This window comes from Notamacropus eugenii (assembly GCF_028372415.1).
Source record: "Notamacropus eugenii isolate mMacEug1 chromosome Y unlocalized genomic scaffold, mMacEug1.pri_v2 SUPER_Y_unloc_3, whole genome shotgun sequence".
In the NCBI taxonomy this organism is placed as follows: Eukaryota; Metazoa; Chordata; class Mammalia; order Diprotodontia; family Macropodidae; genus Notamacropus; species Notamacropus eugenii.
In genome coordinates, this window is record NW_027325131.1 from 326,931 (window position 1) to 351,755 (window position 24,825).

At 36.3% G+C, this 24,825-nt stretch overlaps 2 pseudogenes; one reads left to right on the top strand and one right to left on the bottom strand.

The window, feature by feature from the left end:
• The first annotated feature begins 11,199 nt into the window (after positions 1–11,199).
• LOC140516999 (olfactory receptor 4P4-like) lies at positions 11,200–12,137 on the top strand (annotated as a pseudogene).
• Positions 12,138–22,146: 10,009 nt separating this feature from the next.
• LOC140517003 (olfactory receptor 4P4-like) lies at positions 22,147–23,024 on the bottom strand (annotated as a pseudogene).
• Between the last annotated feature and the right edge of the window lie 1,801 nt (positions 23,025–24,825).

Consider the following 24,825-nt stretch of genomic DNA (forward strand, 5'->3'; position numbering starts at 1 on the left):
CTTTTTATTTATCTCATGTATTTGTTGGTTTTCCTTTTCCACTTTATAAAAACATGGAAGTTAATGCAAAAACAAATCTTAGAAATTCCTTAATTAAAGCATTCTAAATTGATAGGTGAGAAAATCAGAGACACAAAAGCAAGTGTTACTTGCCAATAGTCCCAAAACTAGTTAATGAAAGAGTTTGGCTTTGACTACAGGTCTTTTTTAAACCATATTTAGTTTTGTTTCCATTATCCTCTGCTGACTCTGAGAAAATCACGATTGAAGAATTTAATTTATTGCCTGGAGTTCCCATAACTATAAATTCCCAAAAGTACAATTTAGATTCAAGCCTATCTCCAACTCTCATTTGAAGTGTAATAGTTTTGCTCTTTTATCTAGTACCTGTCTTATTCACTTACCTGGTATCTAAAGGTTATTATAGGAAATCTCCAAAACACATATTACTTTATTTTCTACTTTCTTTTTTTATTTTTCCCAAGATACTTATTTACTTTGATATTTATCTATCCCCCTCCACCTCTTTGAAACCCATAATTATGTATTTGTGTGTAAGTGTGTGTGTGTTCACTGCACACATGTGGTGGGAGTTAGGTGTGATTTTCCTACACTGTGTGTGCAGTGACTGTTTTATGATTATTAATTAATTCCAAAATATGTGTCTCTAATCCCTCCATGGAGAAGAGAGAGACAGAAAAAAATATAGGGGGATTGTTTGCTTTTTGTTAAAACTCTTGGTAAGGGTGCGGAGCCAAGATGGAGGAGTAGACAAACGCACATACGCTAGCTCCCACCCCACAGCCCATAAAATATCTGTAAAAAAGAACTGCCAACAAATTCTGGAGCAGGAGAAGCCACAGAACAACAGAGCTGAGGAGATTTCTTTTCCAGAGAGCGTGAAAACCTCTTGCAAAAGGTCCTTCACGATGCGGACCCGGAGCCGAGACCAGCCCTGTGTTGGCTGCACAGTGCCAAGAGGAGTGACTCCGCGCAGGCTTGAGAGACGGAATCTCCAGCAGCCACGCAGGTCCCTCTACCCACAGGTGACAAGGGTTGGTGAGAGGGTCTCTTTGGCGGGTTGAGAGGGGAGAGGGATGCCCCCATAACTCAGGCCCCCTCAGGAGGAAGCAACGGAGGTGGGAGCAGACCGGGGCTCCCCAAGCAGGCAGGAGCCTGGATCCATTGTTAAAGGTCTCCACAAAAACCCCCTGAGGGAACTGAGCCTGAGAGGCGGCCCTGCCCTCACCTCAACAATTAACTTAATCTCACACTGAATAGCAGCCCTGCCCCCACCCAAAGCCCTGAGGCTGGGAAGCAGCATTTGAATCTCAGACCCCAAGCACTGGCTGGGAGGATCTGGAGGCAAAGTGGGTGTGAAGAGAATACTCAGAAGTCAAGTCTCTGGCTGGGAAAATGCCCAGAAAAGGGGGAAAAAAATAAGACTATAGAAGGTTACTTTCTTGGTGAACAGGTATTTCCTCCCTTCCTTTCTGATGAGGAAGAACAACGCTAACCATCAAGGAAAGACACAGAAGTCAAGGCTTCTGTATTCCAGCCCACCCAATGGGCTCAGGCCATGGAAGAGCTCAAAAAGGATTTTGAAAATCAGGTTAGAGAGGTGGAGGAAAAACTGGGAAGAGCAATGAAAGACATGCAAGCAAAGCATGAAAAACAAGTAAACACCCTGCTAAAGGAGACGCAAAAAAATGCTGAAGAAAATAACACACTGAAAAATAGGCTAACTCAAGTGGCAAAAGAGGTTAAAAAAGCCAGTGAGGAGAAGAATGCTTTCAAAAGCAGAATTTGCCAAATGGAAAAGGAGGTTCAAAAGCTCACTGAAGAAAATAGTTCTTTCAAAATTAGAATGGAACAGATGGAGGCTAATGACTTTATGAGAAACCAAGAAATCACAAAACAAAACCAAAAGAATGAAAAAATGGAAGATAATGTGAAATATCTCATTGGAAAAACAACTGACCTGTAAAATAGATAAAGGAGAGACAATTTAAAAATGATGGGACTACCTGAAAGCCATGATGGGAAAAAGAGCCTAGACATCATGTTTCATGAAATTATCAAGGAAAACTGCCCTGAGATTCTAGAACCAGAGGGAAAAATAAGTATTCAAGGAATCCACAGAATACCGCCTGAAAGAGATCCAAAAAGAGAAACTCCTAGGAACTTTGTGGCCAAATTCCAGAGTTCCCAGGTCAAGGAGAAAATATTGCAAGCAGCTAGAAAGAAACAATTCAAGTATTATGGAAATACAATCAGGATAACACAAGATCTAGCAGTTTCTACATTAAGGGATCGAAGGGCGTGGAATAGAATATTCCAGAAGTCAAAGGAACTAGGACTAAAACCAAGAATCACCTACCCAGCAAAACTGAGTATAATATTTCAGGGGAAAAATTGGTCTTTCAATGAAATAGAGGACTTTCAAGCATTCTTGATGAAAAGACCAGAGCTGAAAAGAAAATTTGACTTTCAAACACAAGAATGAAGAGAAGCATGAAAAGGCAAACAGCAAAGAGAAGTCCAAAGGGACTTACTAAAGTTGAACTGTTTACATTCCTACATGGAAAGACAATATTTGTAACTCTTGAAACTATTCAGTATCTGGGTACTGGGTGGGATTACACACACACACATACGCACACGGACACACACACACACAGACAGAGTGCACAGAATGAACTGAAGAGGATGGGATCATATCTTTAAAAAATGAAATCAAGCAGTGAGAGAGAAATATGTGGGAGGAGAAAGGGAGAAATGGAATGGGGCAAATTATCTCTCACAAAAGAGGCAAGCAAAAGACTTATAAGAGGAGGGATAAAGAGGGGAGATGAGAGAAAATCATGAAGTTTACTCTCATCACATTCCACTAAAGGAAGGAATAAAATGCACACTCATTTTGGTATTAAAACCTATCTCACAATACAGGAAAGTGGGGGGTAAGGGGATAAGCAGGGTGGGGGGTGATGATGGAAGGGAGGCCATGGGGAGGAGAGAGCAATTCGAGGTCGACACTCATGGCAAGGGACAGGATCAAAAGAGAGAATAGAAGTAATTGGGGGCAGGATAGGATGGAGGGAAATATAGTTAGTCTTATACAACATGACTATTATGGAAGTCATTTGCAAAAGTACACAGATTTGGCCTATATTGAATTTCTTGCCTTCCAAAAGGAGGGGATGGGGAGGGAGGGAGGAAAAGAAGTTGGAACTCAAAGTTTTAGAAACAACTGTCGAGTACTACTCTTGCCACTAGGAAATAATAAATACAGGTAAAGGGGTATAGAAAGTTATTTGGCCCAACAGGACAGAGGAGAGGATGGAGACAAGGGCAGAGAGGGATGATAGAGGAGAGAGCAGATTGGTGATGGGGGCAATTAGAATGCTCGGTGTTTTGGGCTGGGGGAGGGGACAAGGGGGGAGAAAATGTGGAACCCAAAATTTTGTGTAAATGAATGTTAAAAGTTAAATAAAAAAATTTAGAAAAAAAAGAAAGTTTTGCATCTGTGTCCACACCTTAAAAATGTTTTTGAAAGAAAAATTTGTGAAAATGCAAGTGGAAGTGAGGGAGTCTCTGGAACAAAGCCCAGTGGGGCCTAGTCTCCTCCTTTCCACTTGGGAGTTTCAAAGCTTTATCTATGAGGTGTCTTTTCTTTTTTTTTTTTTTTTGCATTTTCTCAATTTGTCTTCTTCCCCGTGTATGGGGAGGCGAGTCTCTGGAACAAAGCCCAGTGGGGCCTAGTCTCCTTCTTTCCACTTGGGAGTTTCAAAGCTTTATCTATGAGGTGTTTCTTTTTTTTTTTTTTTTTTTTTGCATTTTCTCAATTTGTCTTCTTCCCCGTGTGTGGGGAGACTTTAGAGAGACCTTAGGTTTAGGAGGGGGAATCAAATCTATCCAGATGCTGATATATGGGATCTGATCTGGATGGCCCAGATCCCCATTCACTATTCTCCGCACCCGTCCTGCAATGGATTTATCAAAGGTCCTCTTGGTTGGCCAATCCACCCCGAAGGTGGGCCACTCCTGTTGACGGAGTAAAGTTAATTTCTTCTTGGAGACTGTGTACCCATAACCAGCTGCAGCTTGTTGGAATTGTTTAAAACACTTTATCATGAACTGCAATGGGGTCTCGGGACCTGAATGTCTTTGTCTCATGATCCCAGGAAAGGAGAGTGAGATACAGAGTCCGATTAAACTGGGACTCTAACAACAACAACAAAAACAACAAAAAAAAACACAAAACAGGAGACAGACATAATGCAGAATGCAGACTCAGTCAAGCGATCCAGACTCTCGGAAACCCAGAAATACAGGAGAGCCAGACAGATACAGAGTGCAGAGTCGGTCAAGTGGTCCAGACTCTCAGAAACCCAAAAATACAGGAGAGTCAGATCAGGATCCCACTCGGCGTCCCATGGAGGTCAGTAAGGGCGTTTCCCACTGCATCCAGCCTCTCCACTTACTCCCCAAGAGTACTCACCTACACAGACAGGGCGCTCAAAATGGCCAGATGAGAGTAATTTGGCTACCAGGAGCCTGGTTCACATGGCTGTGCTTTGAAATCGGGGCTGGGGAACATCAATCCCGGTGGTCACCCCCTGAAGTCAAAGCGCAGTCTGGCCGTCCAGGGCAGACGGGTTGCCTGTGCACACAGAGTCAAAAGCCATCTCAGTGGAACCTCCAAGTGAAATGGACAGACCGAGACAAGCACAAGCAAGAGTCAATTGAGAATTTGGGAGCGTCTTTATTAGCCGGCAGCTGTCCTCAGAGGAGGCAGCCCTGAACAAGGAGTGTGTGTGCCTTTTAAGCATCTTAGCACTTCCCGGTACAGCCTTGTTGTTCCAGTAGCACACATTTTTCACAGAACAGTTTTGACAGGAGTTCCTAGGTGCTGCTAGGGAAAGGGGCACAACAGAGAGGGGGGCCCATGCAGCTGCCAGGCAAAGGGGTACAACAGAGAGGGGGGCCCAAGCAACTGCCAGGCAAAGGGGTACAACAGAGAATGGCTGCTAAGTGAAGGGGCACAACAGAAAGTGGCTACTAAGCCCAACCCTGCCTAGAAACTCAACAGACATTTCTCAACCCAGGGGCTCCAGGGGGGTGGGGAATAACGTCCACTTCATGGACATTTCCAACAACTACACAAGATCAGAAAATCTGGATTGGTAGCAGTCTCTAGAATAAATCCGTTACAGGATGAAGTGGTCAAGGAAGTACTGAAACTTTGTGAAGTCTTCAAGCTTTGCAGATGGAATCTTTCTATCCATTTTACTCTGTGTGCTTTGATTTGACTCTGGTTGGTGAATTTAATAGTAGACCATGAATGATTGGTAAAGGATTTGAGTGAACTATATTTTTGTTAGATGAGGGAAGAGCAATTAGGAGAGAAATCAGGTGAGTCACAAAGGATATGAATATATTTTCCCTTAACCTTACTTCTCCACCAATTGCTGAGATTTAAATGATTTGCAGTGTAATTATGTTTCCACTTATTCACTTTACATGCCATATGTGTTCAGTGTGCTTTTCCCTTGAACTATTGAGACCTTTTACCTACAACAGCTCCCTATTAGCTATTAAATAATGTATTTGGTCACTTGTGCAATATGTAAAGCTCTTCAAGAATTTAAAACTATTCACAATTTGTTTGACGTCTGTGAGACTATCTTTCATACAGCTGTCAAAACTATTTCCCCAAAGCACAAGTCTTACAGGCCCACATAAAAACTCAGCAAACTGTAACGACTCCCTATAATACCTAGGATGTTATGGGTCTCCATCATCCTCAGTCATACAATCATTTCCACGAGTATTTGTGACACATAAAACATTCAAGTTACTAAAAAAGAAACATTCCAAGACATTTGGACCTACACAACTTTGGTATTCCTTTCTTTCCTTCTTTCAGACTCTCATCCTCCTCTCTCTGTGTCTCTGCCTTTATCTCTCTCTTGTGTTTCTGTCTTTGCCTGTCTCTCTGCTTATCTCTTTGTCTCTTTGTCTCTCTTTCTCTGTGTGTTTGTCTCTGTGTCTCAAGTCTCGCCTCCCCATCTGTGTCTTTCTCTGTTTCTCTATATCTCTCCTCTCATTCTTACAAATCATGGCTAAGGGCAATATTATGCATTTGCAAATATACTTTCTGTTATTGTCCTGGTCCCAAACCAGGAACGTCTGCAGAAAACTGCAGCAGGCAGACAAGACCTAATAATTGCCAATTTATTACCTGTGTTTCTGAATACAGTGCACTTTTTCCTCTACCACATGGCATCAGGGGTTATCTGTCCATATGCCTTGGAGGGAATAATGTAAAATTAATGCTATTTAATGGAAAAAAAATATCTCCTAAACTCCCCCTGGGAGCATCATTTCTTCAGACTATCAAGTCTTATAAATACTTCTGCTCACAAGTTAGAATCTGTTTAGTTATTCTTTGTTTTCACACTGATACTTTAGAGAGTTGAATGGTATATATGTTATATTTCATTTACTTTGAAATGCAGAAATCTTCTGCCTGTATTTCTGAGTTAAAAATTTATGATAAAAGGATGTGTGTCTCTCTTCAGTCACCTTTCAAGGGCTATGAAACAGTTATCCCTTCTCAGTTTCTCAGAAGCTCTGTGTACATGGACTTAAATTCTCCACTTCCTGTGGACAGTAAAATATTTTTCTTCATGGTGTGCACTAGTTTTGATCTGTCCATTTCTGGTTTACAAGCACCTGCATTTAATCAGACTTCTTACTAAAGTAAGCAACGAATAGGTGTGTTTGACCAGTGGGTGAAATCAGACATGGTTACTTGTAAGATTAATTACTGGTCAGTATGAAGCGTAGTGGAGTCTTAATGTTAAGGTTGTTAATGTACAGATGTTATTGTATAGATATACCTGATGTTATTGTATAGATATAACAACAAGATTCCAGGCTAATTGGACATTACCAAATTTATTGTATTTAATAGTTAATGGTCAGAAAATATGATTTTATAAATGGTCATTTAAAATCTCTGCTCTTAAAAAAGTTATAATGATGGTTTTAGCTCAGTTTGGTTCATGAAGGACATGAGGAACCCATTTAAACACAACCCTGCAGTCCCTTGGATTCATCGTTCAATAGCAGTAAGTTTTCTAACACATTACCTTACTTCATTTTCTAGAAGAGGAAAAAAAAAGTGCTTCTGTGTGTGTGTGTGTGTGTGTGTGTGTGTGTGTTTGCAAATATTGTTGCTAATCTGGTAAAGTGAATGAATATAAATAACAAAACTGACACTTCTACTGGAACTCATGGATGTTGTAAATATTATATTTAATCACACAATGTAGGTGGAAAATGGAGGCAGTCAGAAAATATCTTTTAAAGATACTTCATCCTTTGTTGCTTGCTATGTTAATTCTAATTTTGTTTCCTTTGTTTTCATTCACAACTTTCAAATTGATTTCCAGAAACTCCGTCACACGTTTTTAATCATCTCATTTCTCTCATCTTTGAGGGAGACGCTTTTTTAAAAGGGGATATTTTGCAGTTCATAATGGCTAATTTTTCCAGACTAGACATTATCCTGCAGTTGATCACTGAGCAGCAACTCTGCTTTTGAACAATGGAAGTTGTATTCTTAAATAAATCAGATTCTAGTTTTATTATTAAGGCCACCACCACAAAAAGTTAAATGGACAGAAGCAAAAGATTTATGAGGATGATCATGATCTTGATGATTGTTGTTGTTATTATTGACAACATCATCATCATCATCCCCATTTTAAAGATGTTCATATAGAGACTGAGAAAAATTAGTCATTTGTCCACAGTCACACAGCTAGTTCTTATTTCCAACCACAACATTCCTTCTACACTCACAGTTGCTTCTACTGATAGAAATTCTTTTATTTATCTGATGTGTTTGTTGGTTTTCCTTTTTCATTCTATGAAAACATGGGAGGTAATGCAAAAAGAATCTTAGAAATTCTTCAATTAAGGCCTTCTAACGTGAAAGGCCTTATATGTGAAAATCACAAACACAGAGGCAAGTGTTACTTGCTTACAGTCCCAAAGCTAGGAAGGTAAAGAGTATGGCTTTGACCTCAGATCTTTTTTAAATCCAAATCTAAACTTGTTTCCATTATCCTCTGCTGACTGAGAAAATCATGACTGAAGAATTTAAATTACTTGCCTAGCATCCCCTTAGCTATAAATACCCCCAAAGTATAATTTGGATTCAAGTCTATTTCCAACTTTCATTTAAAGTCTAATACTTTTGCTCTTTTATCTAGCAGCTATCTTATTCACTTATCTGATATCTGAAAGTTATTATAGGAAATCTCAAAAACACGTATTACTTTATTTTCTACTTTCTTTTTTATTTTTCACAGACTGCTTATTTACTTTGATATTTATCGAGAATCAGACCGATTTTAAGCCTAATTCTCACCCTAAATGCACTCTTTGAAACCTATGACTTTGTATTGGTGTGTGTGTGTGTGTGTTTTCACATGTGGTGAGGGGTAGTTGTGATTTTTCTACAGTGTGTGCAGTGCAATTTATAAGCATTAATCATTTCCAAGAACTATGTCTCTAATCCTTCTATGGAGAGGAGAGAGAAATAGAAAAAAAATGCAATGTTATTGTTTGTCTTTTGTTAAAATTCTTGGTAAAAGATTCTGTCAGTTGTAAGGTAGGACCTTTTGATTTTGTAGCCATTTGTAACTACTCATGCAAAACTGTTCCTCTCCCTCTTAAAATTGGACAAACCATATATCTACATCTATATCAATTTATCTATCTATCTGTCCGTCTGTCTGTCTATCTATCTATATCTTCCATTAACAATAGTAATGATTTCATATTTATGGATCATTTCATAGTTTATAAAACATTTACATATAAATTCTAACTTAATCCTCAAAAACACTTTGCATGGTATCAAATTTTCTGAAGGCACAGGAAGGATTTGCATGCCTTCTCTCAATGTACGCACAACCTATGAAGAATTCAATGTCACCATCAGCATAATTTGCAACAATATTTGTATTGTCACAAGGATTGTGTTCTTTGTCTTTGGCAGGCTTACAAATTACTTTATACATGATATCTCCTTTGATTCTCAAACGACATGTAATAGTTTTCATATTCTTCCTTTGAAGATGAAGTAACGAAACAGCAGAGAAATGAAGTAGTAAAACAGAAGAATAATACGCAATGAAGCTAAATTTTGGAGGAGACTAAAGAGACCATCCAGTCTAAATTTCTCATTTTTTGAGAAGAGGAGACTGAGATCAAAAAAGTTAAATATTGAACTCAAATTCACATAATAATGTTAACTAATGCTTATTTTGATTTTTTAATATGTGTCTAATCAGGGCGAAGAACTGATATGAATTTGTACAATGCCAACAATCCTGAAGACGATATGCACTCTAAACAGGTGAAAGATCTAAAAGTGGAATGGACAGTTTTTGAAAGAAGTAGCTTCCCATTCATTAGTGGTCTTGAGACTAATCCTGAAAGATTATTATGGTTGTTGTAGGGCAGAGATATCAAACACATAGACCTTGCATCCCATGCGTCCAACGAAATACTAGACTTTGGCCCAAATCAGATTAAAGGGTAATTGGAAAATATTTAACAAAATAAAATAAAATTAAACATGACTAATAATAATAATGACTAATAATGCATTTTAAACTAAGCCAGTAAGCAACCCATACGGATTCTTGTTGTGGATTAGAAGTACTCATTTCAATTTGATTTTAACACCACAGTTGTCGTGTATATTCTGCTTTGGATATGGATTTACCTAGGTAGGTGTTACAGTGGATAAAGTATGGAACCGGGAGTCAGGAATAACTGAGTTCTAACACAGCTTCTTATAGTTATTAGCTGTGTGATACTGGGCAAGTCACTTAATCTTATTTGCCTCAGTTTCTTCATATACAGAATTAACTGAAGAAGAAAATAGTAAAGTACACCAACAAAATCCCAAATGTGGTCATGAAAACTCAGACACAACTGAAGCAATTTTACAATAACAAAAATATACTCTCTGAGGTCTCTTCCAACACCAACATTCTATTTTTTTCTCCTCTCAACTAAGGTGGCTCAGCTGCGAGTACCACAAACAGCTAGAAGGCCATCTAAAGGTCATTTATGGCAGTACAGTAGATTCCTACACCTTGTCTTTATGTCATTCACACTCACTGCATTGTTAGGGTCAATTAAAGAATCTGGATCCAGTTTTAAAATATGCCTAGAGTGAGTGCAATATTTTCTGAGCATTATCTTCTTCCTTTATTTTTTATTTTTGACACTTCCGACTTGGAAAAAATTTTCACACTAAAGTACAACAATCTATGAATGGATAAATTAATGTTTGGGGCATGCCTGCAATAGTAAGAATGTACTTTTACATTTTATTAGACAATGTCTTTATTATGAAATGATGGCATGAAATAATTAGCTCAGATTTATTCTTCCTGGGAAATAGAAGAGCTGGGGAATGCGAACATTTGTGATGTAACAAACATCATTTCGGTTGAAGGGACTGACAATTTCAATTAATGTCAATAAATAATGAATTAAAACCACTGACAAATTATTTTAAATCCTGTTTAAATATTACATAACTCTTTATATCTTAAGACTCAGTTCCCCAAAATGAGTTAAATCAGACATTTATTCTAAGCCAATTCAAGCTATTCCTAAACAAGTTTCTCTTCAAAAATGTGTACTCTCCATTTATATTTAACATTTATCAGAAAGCTTACTATTAGGGCGAATCACTTATGTTAATAGACACACAGCTTTACTTTTGGACAGATGTAATTTTAGAAAAAAATTATTCATTTTGCTTGAGTTAAACTCTCTCAATATACATATGTGCATTATGTCTACAAGCATTTTTCATATATATGTCTATAAGCAGTTTTCATAGCATGACAAAGTTCTCTTCTCCAGGGTAGGTACCAACTATTAAGTCTATTCATCCTGTTAGCATGATCTTAGATTGCATTCTTAATTGAGTTCAGCACCTCTAGACATTCCTGATATATTGATTTTAACAAAAATAATGAAAATGATCCTAACAGTAACAAATGAAAGATATTTTACATGAATATGCATTCATTAAAATATATTTCTTCCAATTTCAGATACAGAACAGAATCCTGAATATAAAGTACCAAAACAAAAATGAAGACTCAGCGCAACATCACAGATTTCATTCTCTATGGACTTTCCTATGACCAGAACATACAGATATTTTGTTTTATCTTCTTCTTATTCTATTACATCAGTCTACTCATAGGGAATCTCATAATCTTCCTCTCTATCTCTTGCAGTCATCTTTTCCACCAACCAATGTACTATTTCCTCAGTCATTTGTCTTCTATGGACATCTACTATACTTCCAGTGTTACACCAAAGCTAATTGGGGATTTTTTAACTGAGAGAAAAATCATCTCCTATAATTTTTGTATGTTTCAAATCTTCAGTGTCCACTTTTTTGGCAGTATAGAGATTTTCATCCTGACCAATGGCCTTTGACCGCTATGTTGCCATCTGTAAACCTCTCCACTACATGATCATTACGAGCAGAAAGAAATGCAACCTTCTCGTTTTAGTGGCTTGGGCTGGTGGAGCTGCTCATTCCTTCTCTCAGTTGTCCATGATCCTCAAGTTACCCTTATGTGATCCCAATGAAATTGATCACTATTTCTGTGACATCTTCCCCTTACAGAAAACTGCCTGCACAAATACTTACACCGCTGATCTTCTTGTTATCAATTCAGGAATAATTCTCTTGGTAATTTTTGTGATCTTATTCCTTTCTTATACCATTATATTATGGACCATACACACACATTCAGCCAAAGGATGGCAGAAAGCTCTTTCCACCTGTGGGTCTCATTTCACAGTGGTTGTCTTGTTTTGTGTACCTGCAATTTTTTCCCACCTTCGACCTCCCACCACCTATCCAGAGGATAAAGTGTTTGCTCTATTTTATATCATCATTGTTCCAATATTTAACCCCATAATCTATACTCTGAGAAATACTGAGATGAAAAATGCCATGAGAAAGGTGTGGTGTCAAAAGTTATTTGGGAAATGATCTAGATGAATTGCATTAATTTGTCTATTGTGATACTTCATGGAAGGAAGGAAGAGGTTTGACATTCAAATGCAATTTTAGCATGAAACGAGTCTAGGAAAGGCCATACTTCAGTACTGGAGTATAGGCAGGGTGATATTCATGAGTGTAATCTTGAAAAGACAAATACTTTAGCTAGTGAGGGAAGTTAATTATGAATGTCAAAGTTTTATTCTGTATTTTTTTAATCTCTCAAGTCATATGTTTTTGAAGTATTTATTACATCCCAATTTTCTTGCTCATAATATGAGACTTTGTATATCACCTTCAATAAGACATATGTGTGTTTGCATAAACAGCTATATACGTATATTTACATATATGTATATATATATATATATACATTATATATATCTTCCATTAAAAGGAAAATTAAGAATACGAGTGTACGTAATACATTTACATAATCTCTATATACACATATATTTATAGGTATGTGTTTATATGTAATCTCCTGAAATGATTCATATTTCTTCCAAGTCACCTCCTGACTAAAGGTGCTTTACATACCCCTAGACTCAAAGCAAGAAAGTCATTTTTTCCCAATTATTTTGTGGTTTAATAAGTTCAAAACTTTACCATGAACTCTTTACACCCATAGATAGATAGATAGATAGATAGATAGATAGATAGATAGATAGATAGATAGATAGAAATAGCTAGATAGATAGAAGGATGGACGGACAGATGGATAGATGAACAGATCGACAGGCAGACAGACAGACAGACAGCAGACAGACAGACAGATAGATAGAAAGAAAGGAAGAAAGAAAGAAAGAAAAATAATTGATCCAATAATGTGATGAAATATTTTTTGCTTTTATTATTCTTTCCTGTGGATGCTGTATGTTCTAAGCTGAATCTGGCACTTGATTTTCAAATACTAGCCATTCCGAAACGTCTTGAGGTTCTCAGGAGATTAATGTGAAATTGTCAGTGAAGGAGAGAGTTATCCGAAAGCTGACTTTCTAAAAAGATCTGTCTACATCATTAGAGAAGATGAGGACAGTCAGGTGGAGGAATAGAGTGATGGGCCTGAAGTGCGGAAGAACTGACTCAGACACTTATTAGCTGTGTGACTCTCAGTAAGACACTTCATCCTGTTTGTCTCATTTTATTTATCCATAAAATAAGCTGGAGGAGGAAATGGACAGCAGTCCAGTATCTTTGACAAGAAAAACGAAAGTGGGATGACACACAAAAATCTGACATTATTGAAAAATGACTGAAGAGCAAAAACAACTCAAGTTTCTGTGAGAATAAGTGAAGCAATCACAGAACGTTTGTTGAAAGCTAATTTTTACTGAAATCAAAACGGATCCAACATTATTTTTCAGAATCCTCAGTCATGGATTCTGAAATCCCCCAAGGGCTCTGTAAGTCAGTTTTTGCTGTACATGTAGTACTGAGCTTGAAACCATGTAACGTGTTTGAATCTAGTCTCTGATTGTTAATACCACTATGATTTCAACTTCTCTGGACCTCATGTACTGCATATGGTAAATAACAGGCTTGGACTAGATAATCGTATGAGTACATTACTGTTTTAGGTCTAAGATGATATTGCAGGGGTTTTGACCTCTTTTGATTCCATCATTGTCTTTTACCAACAGCTCATTAAACCCTGTGAACTATTCAGAGTAAGGATTTACCAGGCATTAATTAAAATACAATATATTTAAAAATCATATTGAAATATTTAACAAAATATTTTATATGGTGAAATAATATGTGTTTTATCATATTTAAATACACACAAATTAAAGCTAAATTTTATTTTTTCAAGGAATGTCAGTGTGAAGGTTTCTGTCGACTATTCAGGAATAGAATTCAAACCTATGGCACCATGTTTGATCAGGAAACTAGAATATCTTTTCAGACCTCTAAGTAGATTTGCTTTAATATTCTTGATTCAAATATTGAAATTCACAATTCAGGAATATATAAATGAATATGACATATATGTATGTATATGTATATATGTATGCTTATATGTGTATACACACACACATATATATATACATATATCTTTTTATTTATATATACACACACAACATGAGACAAGGAAAGACAGAGAGACAGAGAGAGACAGAGAGAAAGAGAGAGAGAGAGAGAGAGAGAGAGAGAGAGAGAGAGAAAGAGCGATTTGAAGCTTTCATAACCTTGATTTACAAGGTGCAGAATCGTTTCTTTCTAGGAACAACGTATTTCCTCAAAGCTTTTTAAATTAAACAGTTAAAGTGTATTTTTTCTTTGTTCATTTTGGTACAAAGATAAAGGAATTCTTTTATTTTTTTATTAAAAATAGTTTATGTAAAAAAGAAAGCAGTTGTAAATTTATGAATCAACTTTATTGCCATCAAAAATTAGACAATTTTTTTCAAGGAATTTGAAGTTTCTTGTTGTTCCTAGATTTCCCTTTTTTTAAAGTATTTGACAGAAGAGATTCTATTCCCTCTCCAGCGTGGTAAATTTCTTCCTGGCATTTGAAATTTTGTAAGCATTTTCGCAAGTTTTTAGCTTCCATAACAGCAGGTTAGCACAGTTATATACTTTTTCTTCATCATTCTTAAGATTGAGTTCTGGTCCTTGCTTTGAAATATATCTAATTCATGTGGTTAAAAATATTTACCAGTCACACCAAATAATGGATAAAATACTTATTTTAAAAATAGTCCAGGTGGAAGGGAGCCAAGATGATGAAGGAAGACACACATACTCTAGCTTTTCCCCCACTTGTAAAGAAAGACTCTCAACAAATTCTAGAGCAGCAGAAGCCACAGAATGGCTGAGTGGAGGAGATTTCCAGCCCATGGTGGGCTGGAAGCCTGAAGGGAAAGGTTTGTAGCTCAGGCAGCAGAGTTGACCACAGGCTACCCTTGGCCACACAGCATATGGATGAGGAGGATTGGAAGATGCCTCAAGGGAGGAATCCCCAGCAGCAGTAAATGTTAACAGATCCCTCAACCTACAGGTAACAAAGACATTTCAAAGGGTCAGTGAGAGGGCTTTGTCACCTCCGTGACAAGGGAGCAGATTCCTCCCCTACCCTGGCCTCTGGTGGCAGTAGCTACAGCAACAGAAGGCAGCGGCAGCTGTGGTGGCAGTTGCTGGCCACTGAAGGCAGCAGCCAGTCTCCATTGTTGGAGTATTCAGCTTAAAATCCCTGGGGGAACTGAGCCGCTGATCTAAATCTCAGCTGCCAGCCTGGCCAGAGAGTAAACTTTTCTCTCTTGATTGTGCCATCTTGGAGGAACTGAGATCTTACAGGTCCCTAGAGTATACCCGACTCTTGACAAAGGACCCAGAAGTCCTAAAACTGGTTGGGAAAGTGCCCGAAAAAAGGAAAAAATAAGACTACAGAAGGTTATTTTCTTGGTGAACAGGTATTCTCTCCCATCCTTTCACATGAGGAAGAACAATGTTTACCATCTGGGGAAGACATAACAGTCAAGGCTTCTGCATCCAAAACCTCAAAAATAAATACGTAATGATCCCAGGTCATGGGAGACCTCAAAAGGGATTTTGAAAATCAAGTAAGAGAGGTGGAGGAAAATGTGGGAAGAGAAATGAGAGCGATGCAAGAAAAGTATGAAAAGAGAGTCAACAGCTTGCTGAAGGAGACCCAGAAAAATGCTGAAGAAAATTGCTAAAAGAGGGCCAAAAACCCAATGAGGAGAAGAATGCTTTAAAAAGCAGTTAGCCAAATGGAAAAGGAGGTTCAGTTCTTTAAAATGTAAAATGGAACAGATGGAAGCTAATGACTTTATGAGAAACAAAGAAATTATAAAACAAAAGTAAAGGAAAGAAAAAAATAGAAGACAATGAAAAATATCTGATTGGAAAAACAACTAATCTTGAAAATAGATCCAGAAGAGACAATTTAAAAATTATGGGATTACCTGAAAACCGTGATCAGAAAAAAGAGACTAGATATTACCTTTCATGAAATTATCAAGGACAACTGCCCTGATATTCTAGAACCAGAGGGCAAAATAAATATTGAAAGAATCCACAGATCACCTCCTGAAAGAGACCAAAAAATAGAAACTCCTAGTAAGATTGTACTCAAATTTCAGAGTTCCCAGGTCAAGGAGAAAATATTGCAAGCAGCTAGAAAGAAACAATTGAAGTATAGTGGAAATGCAATCAGGATAACACAAGATCTAGCAACTTCTCCATTAAGGGATCAAAGGGCTTGGAATAGGATATTCCAGAAGTCAAAGAAACTAGAATTAACACAAAGAATCACCTATCCAGCAAAACTGAGTAAAATACTTCAGGGCAAAACTGGCCATTCAATGAAATAGAGAACTTTCTAGTATTCTTGATGAAAAGACCAGAACTGAAAAGAAAATTTGACTTTCAAACACAAGAATCAAGAGAAGCATGAAAAGGTAGTCAGGAAAGAGAAATCATAAGGGACTTAATAAAGTTGAACTGTTTACATTCCTATATGGAAAGATAATATTTCTAACTCTTGAAACTTTTCTCAGTATCTGGGTACTTGGAAGGATTATACACACACACACATATGGAGAGAGAGAGAGAGAGAGAGAGAGAGAGAGAGAGAGAGAGAGAGAGAGAGAGAGAGAGAGAGAGAGAGAGACAGAGAGAGAGACAGAGAGAGAGACAGAGAGAGAGACAGAGAGACAGAGAGAGACAGAGAGAGACAGAGACAGAGACAGAGACAGAGAGACAGAGAGACAGAGAGAGACAGAGACAGAGAACACATGGAGACTTGAACAGGAAGGGATCGTATCTAAAAAAAAATAAAATTAAGGGTTAAGAGAGGAATACATTGAAAGGAGAAAGGGAGAAATGGAATGGGGCAAATTGCCTGTCATAGGGGAGGCAAGACAAAGCTTTTCCAATGGAGGGGGAAAGGGGGAACGCAACAGGGAAGAAGTGAAACTTGCTCTCACCCCATTTGGCTCAAGAACAAATAATATGCACACTCAATTTGGTATGAAAATCTGTCTTCCACTACAGGAAAATAGAGGGAGAACGGGATAAGCGGGGGGTGGGGGGGGGAGATGGAAGGGAGGAGAAACAGGAGGAGGGAGCAATTAAAAGTCAACACTCTTGGGAAAGGACAAGGTCAAAAGAGAGAACAGAAGAAATGGGGGGCAGGATAGGATGGAAGGAAATATAGTTAGTCTTACACAGCAAGACTATTTTGAAAGTCATTTGCAAAACTACACACATATAGCCTATATTGAATTGTTTGCCTCCTCAGTGGGGATGGGTGGGGAGGGAGGAAGAAGGGAGGAAGGTAGAGAAGCTACAACTCAAAGGCTTGGGAACAAATGTTGAGAATTATTTTTGCGTATAAGGTAAATAAGAAATACAGGTAATCGGGTATAGAAATTTATCTTGCCCCACAGGAGAACAGAGAAGATAGGGACAAGGAAAGGGAGGGGTGTTAGAAGGGAGGGCACATTGGTGAAAGGGGCAATCAGAATGCATGGATGGCCTTTTTGAGGAAGAGGGAAAGATGGAGAGAAAATTTGGAACTCAAAATTTTGTGGAAATTAATGTTGAAAATTTAAAATAAATTTATAAAATAAATTAAAAATGGTCTAGGAATTTATTTCAGAAATTATCTCATTAGTTTGAACAACTTCAAGTTATATTAAAAGACAGTGAGGCTATATGTAGTTGAATACACTCACACACACACGCTCACACGCCTTTCTTTCAAAATCTGATTAAAATTTCATGGTCCATTCATAAGCATCATCAACGTTAACAACAAGTTTTTGTGTAAATAAAGTATGTTATTGAGGGATTTTAAATGACAAATAAAATTGGTCATGTTGTACAAGTTCTCCGAAGCTTAATTAGTCTAAATGATTTTTGGGGGTTCTGCAAACTCATAGTTTATCACAGTATATCAGGAGTCTTTTGTTGTATAAGACTATGGCAATTATTCCTTGTGGATTAATACAACTTTCTGTGCCTTTCTGGAAATATTCGCATTTTCTACATTGTTTGCAATTTTCTTATAATTATGTTAAAATACATATTATTTTTCAAAGAATTATGACAGAAAGATACTCCCTGTAACTTTGGATCATTCGCTTTTAAGGTCATCAGGAGCAGGGACTATCTTTTGTCTCTTTTCTATGCCCAGAGCTTAGTACAATGCTTGCACATACAAATTTCCTAATAAATGTTGATTGATTGATACTAAGGAAATCATTTTGTTCATGCATGCTTTTGCTTTGTAACAGTGTACAAAAACTGAAATCTAAAATAAAACATAAAAGGAATCTCTGTAATCAAAGAATTTCTGGAACTTGTGCTGCCAATTCCACTGCACTACCTATTAACATGAAGAAGGCATTTTTAAATGCAATTTTATACGTGAAACCTTTTTTATTGTTGATATTTCTCATTTTTGATACTTTTAGTTTTTTTGGAATCAAATTATTCAATGGGATATCTATCTTTTTTCATAAAACTAGCTACAAATTTTATTTATTAGTGAAATTTTAATATAATTTCAATTAGAGGGATTGATTTAAAAAGAGATGAGTCATATACTATGATTAAATAAGTTTCTTCAGTTTATTAAATGTTATTTAATAAATTTGTATGGTAATTCAAAAGTAATTGTATGACCAATTAAAGAGATCTTGAAAATTTGGCACCTAGTAATGAAATAGCAAAATATACCTAAATCCAATAGAATTAATTTCCTTAGAACTTGAAATGAGGATAAATAATGCAAACTAAACATTAGCAGGTGGAAAGTAGATTTATCATCCCACATAATCTACTTATGAGAGTATCTGAATTCTTAACCCTATTACATCTATAATATAAACTAGTATGTAAAATCCGTAGAACACATTAAAACAGTCTATTATTTAATTAAAATAATAATTACCTGATATATAAAGTTTGAATTATTTTTATCTGGAATCATTTTTAGCACGGAGTTGATTCCGTTGGAACCCCATTGAACTCCACATTTCATAATCATTTCCTGACTTCTCTTACAGTGTTTTGGATGTTTGCTAGTGTTACACATTTTCATTTCCTTTCTTGGCATACCTTCTCACTCCTTTACTGCTCATATTTCTCAGATTCACTACTTGTGTCCATATTTTTTTCTTTCACATTCAATTCCTCGTGGAAATCACTCTCTCTTATTTCCAGTAAATCTCCACTGATGTCTCCTAAATCTATGTGGTTAGTCCTAATCTCTCAACGAAACTTTTCCTTATGTTTCTGTGAGTGGTTTTCTGAATTTACTTTATTAGAACATAAATTAAAATTTAGAAAACACTTCTACATCCTTGTTTAAAGTCCTTCCTGTTTTCAATTACTTTTAATGTTACTACTATGAAAATTGGGAAAACTACTAATTAGAAATATTGGTAAACTTTTGAGAGAATTTCCTGGTATGTGTGTGCATGCGTGAGTGTGCGAACACTTAGGACAAATGGTTTTTTTTTTTCTCTTCAACAAGTTCCTTCATCTGTGAAATAATAGTGATGATGATGATGGTGATGATGACGATGAAAATGATGATGATTGGATCTATGACTTTATTGACAAATAAAACTCCAAAGTAAGGATTGTCCCTGTAGCAATTCAGTTTGGAAACTCCTTTATAACACATAATTTGAGAGAATTCTTGCACTCCTAAGACATTAAATGATTTATCTGGGATCATAGAGAAAGTATGATTCATTGGTGGAACACGAACCTAAGTCTTCCTGTATTCATGGAATCCATTCTGCTAATCTTTATCTAATGACTGCTTACATTTATATACTATGTTAAATTGCAACGAGTATTCACTTAATATTCAGTCATGTGATCTTCATAACAGCTCTCTTACATAGGTACCATTATTTCCCTTTCATTTCTCAGATAACGTTAGATATAAATGCTAAATCATAAGTGATGTGGAATTCAAAGCAGACATAGATAGCAATCACTGAAATAGGTAATATGGTTTGTTTCCTTACAGTAAAAGCTGTCATTTATGTATCACTATAAAGTCTGTGAAGCATCTAATATAATCTTATTTCAGCAGTGATGAAACTGTGAGGTAGATTTTCAAATGATAACTTTCTACATTGTACGGATAAGGAAATTGAGTCTTAGAGAGAGAAAGTGATTTGGCCATGGTCCCACAACTTAGAATTGTCAGAAGAAGTTGAAGCCAAATCTTCCTGACTCCAAGTTCAATTCTCTATCTGTTGTCATGTGCTGTTTCTAGGCTTGCCAATATCTAGAGAATAATTTTTTTATCCTGTGACTTCACTCCCTATATATTTTACTGCATGTACTCTTTCCATTTACATGGATTTTATTATCAAAGAGAAAACAAAAAATGCCATTGAAATAAAGTTGCAAAGAAAAGAATTCATTTATAGAGCTTACATTAGATAATTTGGAGCACTTCATAATCATATTCTTTTGGGTCACTCAGTTTTTATTTTCTACTCCCTAACTTCTTTGCATATGAAAGGCAAAACGCTTTTAAGGTGTCACTTCCTAATCTTGCAGGCACATTTATAGATTTCAAGTATTCCTTCACGGAAATATTGTTGATGGTCTAGTGATTATGGATTAAAACAATATTGTCTAAAAAATTCCCAAATAAACTAATTGTCTACAGTCAGTCAAACAACACTCTTGGTATTGTGGTTTTAAAACTGCTAAATTCGCTGCAAGAGTGATTTTCTTTTTTTAGTATTTTTCTTCTCATTTTGATAAGGTGAAATTTCAACATCTCCTTCTACACTACCACCATTTTGATAAGAAATCGATGAACAACAGTCCTACTTAATGCAGTGAACATTAACACTGTTTAAGATGAAGCCAGTCTTATTCATATACAACAAGTAGACTCCTGGGACTTGACAAAATTTTCCCAAAACTGTTTTGGGATTAAATTTCCCTGCTTATTTCTTATTGCTTTGCTGCCTTTTACGATGACTGATACAATAACTGCCCTCAAGAAGTAATAGAAATACAATATACCTATGAATGAAGGAAGGCAAAATTTATTGCCATATATTCTGAAAGGGAACTAGCTGAATATTTTTTTAATTAAAAAAATTCCCCAACTCATGGTAGGCTGTGTGAAGGCAATGTACTTAATCAAGATTGGCAATGCAACCATTGTGAATGTTCATCTTTGCTCAAGCCTCCTTAATAATATGTTATTTTAGTGTAACAGAATGTAGATGGTTAAAAGTGGAATAAGTATGTAGCCTTGTGACAGACAAGCATGTGGGATAAAGTCTTCTGGCAAGGCCACAGATAATTGTACCACTCTGTGAGGCCTTCTTCTTTATTTTGAGGTGACTGATCTTTACCAGGAAACAAAACAAGAAGGATCTACTTCTATAATCTTTAAATGGTATATTCACTATATTGCATTGGTATCCCAAATGGTAAGAATATTAGGAAGTGGACAAAAGACCAGTTAGTTAGTGGATTCAGGCCCGACCTAACAATGGACCACAATCAAATAAACCCTGTTATTATTCCTGGATGAAGAGTGGAATGGTACTCCTCTAAGACCTCACTCGTTATCTTAAACTTTTTGAATAACAGTGTCCTTCCTTGACTACCATTCTAATATTTATTAGATAAATATGTTTATTTATTTATCACCAATATTACTTTGTAAACTCCTTGAATAAAGTGGCAAAATGGGGGGGGTCATTCACATCTCCATTATCAAGCACATATAGTGAATAGATATAGTATTCACTATATGTGTTTACATATAGCAAGAAATCAATAAAGTATTTCAAAAGAATTGTAATCCAATTAATTTTTTCATTTATTATCAGCTACAAAATAGTGTTAGACTCCTCAAAATAATGTTTTATCCTTACAGTTTCATGAAAAATTCTCAATTCTTCACCAAGATTCAATGTGAGGGTATAAGGGTGGGGGACAGATTGAAATTCATATATAATTAAATTGAATAATATTTATCTGAACTACACCTCCTACATAGAATTTTTCATTTCTGACTTCCTCATTGTGTAAATGAGAGGATTCAACATAGATACAATTACTATATAAAATAAGGAATATTTTTCGTCATTATTTTCAACTCTGAGTAGAGGGACATATGTGGACTTACAGTACACAAAGAAAAGGACCACAAGCCTGATATGGGAACCATAAGTTGAGAGAGCTTTTCTCTTACCTTCTGATGAACATGTCCGAAGGGTTTACAATATGGCAATATAAGATGACACCAAAACCCAAAAGAAAACCATGGCTACCATCCCAGTATTTGCAATGACTAAGCAATTGACAATATTTGTGTCCATGCGAACCAGTAGCAGGAGGGGTTTCACATCACATATACAGTGATCAATCTGGTTAGGATGACAGAAAGGTAAACTAAGAATCATGCGGAGCATGAATGGCAAAATATCACAACCCAGGCAAGAAGAATTAATAAGTTATGTCTTTTCTGGTTCACAATTATGAGGTAGTGTAATGGCTTACAGATGACAGTAAAACTATCACAGGCCAGGGACACCAGGATGAACATCTCAACACCACCCAGTACATGAGGACTGAAGACCTGAGTCATACAGCTATTGTAGGACGTAGTTTTTCTTTTCACAGCTATGTCCCTGCTCAGCCTGGGTATGATGGTAGATACATAACCCAAATCCATAAGAGCCAAATGACAGAGAAAATAGTACATAGGTTGTTGAATCAAATAGCTATAGGAAATGGTAATGAAGATGACAAAGTTCCCCAAAAGGATTACAGAATAACATAGCAAGAAGAATATAAGACTTCAAATCTTCATTTCCTTGTTTGTAAACAGGCCCAAGAAAATAAATTCAGTGACATTGGTATGCATTTCGAAGCACATGGAGTAGGTGATGAGTCTGCAGGGGAAAAAAATCTGAAATCTTACACAACATCACACTTGCTTTTCTATTTCATTGGAATCTAGGTTATTATGAACAAATGAAAACTAGTCGTGATATTTTTAGATCAAGGCCATCACCTTGTTTTAAATTTAGCAATCAAAGGGATGTTTTCTACATTAAATGTATGTTCCATTATCTTTTTTCATGATTCAAACTCATTTTTTTCTATTTCTTCAAACATTCAAGACAGCTTTCAATGGCATGGCTAGTTTAAAAGACTGCAAAATGGGGAATTCAGTAAAAATGAATACTTTCCCCAGTGACACTCGTTATGCAAGGTGAATCAAAACATAATTGAACTTACTATAGCTACTGAGGAAAATATAATAAATTTAAAATATAGGTATTCCATCTTACGAAATGAATTAGAATAAAATATAGTTATTAGCTACTGAAAATATAGGTTGCAAAAGTAATAGTATGATTAAAAATGACAAATTCCTAAAAGAAATTTCACTAACAACCAATTATCAGAGTCAAAGTGGCTATTAAAATCTTTAAAACTGGAGTGAAATTTTGTAGGTAAGAATAAGAAGAAAGACCACAAAGAATAGCAAAATAAAAACAGACTAGAAATTAAATGGGTGAAAGAAGATTTTTTGAAGCACTATAAAGGAGCTCTAAGAATTGTTAAAAATATTGCTGTCATTTCTGAAAGAAAATCATGGACTGAGGAATCAATGGGACCATTTGATAATTATAATGGAGTCAGGATGTCAATAATTTTAGCAAGTTTCTGGGAAAGTACTGAGCAGATGTTTGATCAAACTGGAACTTTGAGAAAGAGCTAATTAAAGAAAGCAGCATCTTTTTCTCATCCTCCAGTCTCTTTTGACTCTGTTTATGTTTTTCCCCTTGTATTTCCTGGATCTTTTTCTCCTCTTTCCTATTCTCCTCACCTCTGGTCTTCAAATAGTCATCTCTCTCTCTCTCTCTCTCTCTCTCTCTCTCTCTCTCTCTCTCTCTCTCTCTCTCTCTCTCTCTCCCTCCCTCCCTCCCTCCCCCCCCCTCTCTTTCTCTCTCTCTCCTTATCTTTTACTTCACTCTTACCCTTGCGCCCTTTTTTCTTTTTCACCACATTACAAAGTCTAGTGTGACTTTGGAAATACATCAGAATACTTCTAAATTTCAGTATTCTCATTTAAAAAAACTGTTAGTAATGGCTTCCTGGCCCATCTCACTTTTTATGAGTGTCAGATAATATAGTATAAGAGAAAGGGCTTCAGGAAATAGCATTGACTATTATAATTTTATCACTCTACAGAAACAATGTCAACCTAATAGCCAACCATGCCCAAATGATGTAGGAAAGAATAAACTGGTACATAAATGGAATACAATAGGTAACATTTTTTAAATTATTTCTAAGTTTACAAAGCACTGTCCTCCTAAATTCCTGATGAAGTAATCAGTGTAACCCTATTTACTCCTCAGGCAAAAACTTTTTTCATCTACCCTAGGAATGAAATTTGATGTTTCTGGAGAAACTTGATACAACTGTGAAAACAAGTATATTTTAAGAGGAGAATGATAGTACTGATAATGGAAATTGAGATTACTTTGTAGAAGGGTAATTGATTACTAAGTTGTGTATGTGTGTGTGCATATGTTCGTGTGTGTTTGCATGTATGTATGTATGTATGTATGTATGTATATGTTTACTTAGTCAGCTTGTCTCCTCGCCAAATTAAGAATGAAAATAAGTACAAAAATAGAATCCAGATTTAG